Below are 5,000 nucleotides of genomic sequence, written 5' to 3' on the forward strand. Positions count from 1 at the left end.
GAGAGAGAGAGAGAGAGAGAGAGAGAGAGAGAGAGAGAGAGAGAGAGAGAGAGAGAGATACAAGATACAAGATACAAGAGGTTTATTGGCCTTTAGAAAAGACAATTACATATAAATATATACAATTTTAGAGCCTATGGTCCGATAAGCCGAAGCTTTACTACGGACCAATTACTATTTGTATGTTGAGCAGGAGTATGTGTTGTGAGTCAGCTATTAAAATATGAATTTTAGAAAGTCAAGATAATTTATACTAATGTATACTAATGATGATATCATTAGTAACAATATCAAATATATATACCAATCATAGCTAGCAATCTAAGAATGAGCACTAATAATACATGAAACAAATCTTGTATTGCAGAGAAATAACTATTAGTAATAATTTAAATAAAGATAAAAATAATAATAAATCTTGTATTGCAGAGAAATAACTATTAGTAATAATATAAATAGTAATAATAATAATAATAAATATATATATATATACATATATATACACATACATACATATACATACATATATATATATATATATATATATACATACATACATATACATATATATATATACATATATATATATATATATATATATATATATATATATATATATATATATATATATATATATATATATATATATATATATATATATATATATATATATATATATATATATATATATATATATATATATATATATATATATATATATATATATATATATATATATATATATATATATATATATATATATATATATATATATATATATATATATATATATATACACATATACATATACATACACACACACACATATACACATACATACATATATACATATACACATACATACACACACATATACATATATACATAAATATTAATAAACTAAATAAAACAAAACATAAAAATAAAAATAATAATAATATAAACAATAACAATAATAATAAACACTAAGAATAATAACGATCATAATAATGAATAACAATATACAAAATATAAATGTTTAACAATATTAATATTGACAATGGCATACATTGATATATTGGTTAGTGACAAGTGGATAAGTATAAGGTACTGAAGTCATTACTATATAGGTTATAATCATCAATGTTGGCTGTTATGAAGAAGTGTCCTTTTCAGCTTTTTCTTAAAGGTGACTCGTTGGGTGATGCCTTTAATATCTTGAGGCAGCGCATTCCAGAGCCTGCTGCCCCTCACCAGTACACACTGCTGTGCATGGTCGGTACGGCACAGCGGGATACGGAGGTTTTGTCTGTTTCTTGCTATTGGTTGGAAGTCACAGTGTACAGGGAAAAAAATTAACGATGCATGTACAAATGAGTGTCTGTGATTTTATGATGTCATGGAGCTTAAGTATTTTATGTTCCGTGAAGAGTGGAGAAGTGTGATCATAACGGTGGCGGTAGAATATAATACGGAGCATTTTCTTCGGTGTAAGAAAAAGACTGCCAATAAAAGTTTTACATGCTCCACCCCACACACCACAACAATACAATAAATGTGGATATACCGTTGACATATAAATTAATTTTATACATTCAATGGGTAGCCGATTCCTTATCCTGAACAATAGCCCTGTTATTTTGCTAAGTTTGGTTTTCAAGGCATCAATATGAGAGTTCCATTTAAGGTGGTATCAAGAGTAACTCCAAGGAATTTCACTTCGCTGAGCTGGTTTATAGGAATATCATCAATTTTTATAGTTAGTATGGGTGGGCGAGACATCACGGGTCGACTTATCATACAATTGGTCTTTTTTGATATTTAGTGTGAGCTTATTACTTTTTATCCAATTTGCTACCTTGACCATTTCATCTATGATTTTCTACAAATCTTTAATATTTTTACCTTTGAGTAATATTGAGGTGTCGTCAGCGAAAAGTAGAAATTTTAGTACTTCACTACAGCGTGGTAAATCGTTAATGTATATCAAAAATAATATTGAGCCTTGAGGAACACCAAATGCAATTGCTTTACGAGAAGATGACTGGTTATTGTATATAGTGAATTGAAACCTGTCACTAAGGTAACTATGAAACCAATTGTTAGCTGTGCCTCGAATTCCATAGTTTCTATGTTTTTCAAGCAGTATTGGGTGAGAAATGGTGTCAAACGCCTTAGTTAAATCACAAAACACTGAAATATTGTAAGCCTTTTCATCCATTGCATCATGAATATATTGACATAATTATTGCAAAGCCAATTCGGTACTATACTTTGGTCTAAATCAAAACTGTTGGTCTGTTAATATTGAATTTTGAGTTAGATAATCCATGAGTCTTGAGGCCATTACCTTTTCAAATATTTTACTAAAAGTTGGTAAGATAGCTATGGGTCTATAATTAGTATGTAGTAATTTATCATCTTTTTTGAACACTGGAACAATTTTGGCCACCTGGAGATGTTTAGGAAATGTGCCTTCTTCAAAAGATCTATTAATTATGCAAGTTAAAAATGGGGTTATTATGTTACTGCACTTTTTTATTACTTTAACATCTATATCGTCATGGCCAGGCGAAGCTACTTTCAAGTGTTTTATTATATTTTCAATTTCTTCTTGAACAGTTGGCTGAATAAAAAATGAAAACGGAGTCGGTTCTGGTAAGTAACGAGTGAATGGCACTGATGGTGAAGGAATGTTTGTAACAAGGCTGTTTGCAATGGTGCTGAAGTAGTCATTAAAAGCTTCAGCCACCTCATTACTCTGGGATATAGTTTTGCCATGAAAAGTGAGAGACTTAGGATTTTCCCAGAGACTTTTTTTTACCCATCATATCATTAATCATCTTCCAGGTCTTCTTAGTATTTCCTAAATTTTCTTTAAATTTGGATTTATAATAATTTTCTTTGGCAATCCTAATTAAAGAGGTTAAAGTGTTTCTATATTTTTTGAATGTTGCACTATAAGTTAAAGGCCATGTCTTTGCTTAATAGATTTCCGTAGGCCTTGAGTTATGTAAGGCTTGTTATTGTATTTATCTTTGATTATGAATGTTTTAATTGGAAAGTGTTTATTATAGATGTTTAAGAATTTAGTTACATATATGTCAAAACAATCGTCTACAGAAGGGCTAGTCATGGCTGCTGCCCAGTTATATTCTTGCAACTCAGCTGTAAAATCTTTTATATAATTGTCATTTATCATTCTTTTAGTTATAATTTTATCCGAATACTTTTGAAATGATGGTGCAGAAAACGTGCTAAACACTGGGAAATGATCACTGATTGATGAGTAAATTATTCCGCTAAGATTATAATTTACATCGTTCGTCCATAGGTGGTCAATTAATGTGGCTGACGACTTAGTAACTCTTGTTGGTTTGGTTATCACTGGTGAAAATGAATATGAATAAAATAAATCGGATAAGTTTTGCACACAGTCATCCTTAGCCAGTAAATTTATATTAAAATCTCCTAAGATATAGCACGGTAATTGTAACCGACTAATAAAATCAACCAAGAGTTCTAATAATGACAAAAAGTTACTGATACATGAATTCGGTGGCCTGTAAAGTATACCTACAACAAACTTGTATGGTTGTGTAACAGATAGAAATATGGATTTTAAATAGGGTAACTGTAAAGTATAGTTGTGCATGAGAGAGCCTTCGTATATCTTGTGTAGGTACAGAGCTAAACCACCACCACTAGTGTTCTTGTTTTTGAAATATCCATTATAATTCCTTATTTTATAATGACCACAGATATCATCACTAGGACGCCTCTCACATAAGCCTATAATAGGAAAGTTCATATCAAATGAAGTTAAGTCAAGTAAAGTGTCAAGATGTAAAGGTACACTACCAATATTGTGGGACAGGATATTTAGAGAAGTTCTACTTACGTTAAAGGGTACAAACTGTTCCGAATCACTAAAATGATAACTACACTTTGGTTCGTTAAGAATATTATTCAAAAGTGAATCATCTATTGCATGATCATCATTACCTTTAACAGGGTTACATGTCATTGTTTGGATAACATTTAGGGAATAGTTATGAGTTATGTCTTCATTTAGAATATCAGTCAGATCACTATTACTTAAATTATGGAACGGAAAAATAGCATTGGTAGCCATAAGTTAGGTATTAAGTTATCAATATAGTACCAATCAAAAACACCTTATCTTCCTCCACGCTGGGATCTCGTTGTCCGTTGAGCCTCTGTCCTACTTCTGCCTTGTTGTCCCTGGTCGTCTTGGCGGGGATAGTACTATCCTCAGTTAATCGAAAGTTTTCCTCTGTCTCTCTCTCTCTCTCTCTCTCTCTCTCTCTCTCTCTCTCTCTTCAGGAAGTGTGTCCCGGCCTGTAGCAACCAGCAAACTGCCGCCGCTCCCCACGGTGAGAGAGAGAGAGAGAGAGAGAGAGAGAGAGAGAGAGAGAGAGAGGAGTGAGAAGACGAGTGAAGAAGAGGAAGAAGAAGAAAAGAAGATAAAAGAAAAATGAGGAAGAAAACTAAACAGAAGCAGAAGAAGAAGAAAAACAAGAAAAAAAAGAAGAAGAACAGAGAGAATGAGACAGAGAAAGAGAAAGAGAAAAAAGAGAGAGAGAGAGAGAGAAGCTGTGGTAAGATGACTCACACCCCAACAAACACACCCACCCAATCCACCACCCCACGATCCCCTCCCCTTCACACACACGCACACACACAGTTAGACAGATACAACGCAATCTTAACTGCACCACATGAAGCTAGCCACCCGTCAGAATGGAAGGAGACGCGGTAACAATCACGGTGTCTTTCTGGAGCCAACGGTGAAGAATTTATGGCATTTCCTTACTTCCTTCCTACACCGTGGCTCGGGTTCCCTTATGAATTCCTCCCTCCCTCCCTTGCGTTCCCTTTATTGGGGTGAAATTGGACCTGAGATTGCTTGTGTGGGAGGGATGAAGAAGGTGAATTGGGGGTGGAGGGTGAGGCGAGGTGATTATGTGTGTGTGTGTGTGTGTGTGTGAGAGAGAGAG

The sequence above is a fragment of the Portunus trituberculatus genome, chromosome 50 (genome assembly GCF_017591435.1).
Source record: "Portunus trituberculatus isolate SZX2019 chromosome 50, ASM1759143v1, whole genome shotgun sequence".
In the NCBI taxonomy this organism is placed as follows: Eukaryota; Metazoa; Arthropoda; class Malacostraca; order Decapoda; family Portunidae; genus Portunus; species Portunus trituberculatus.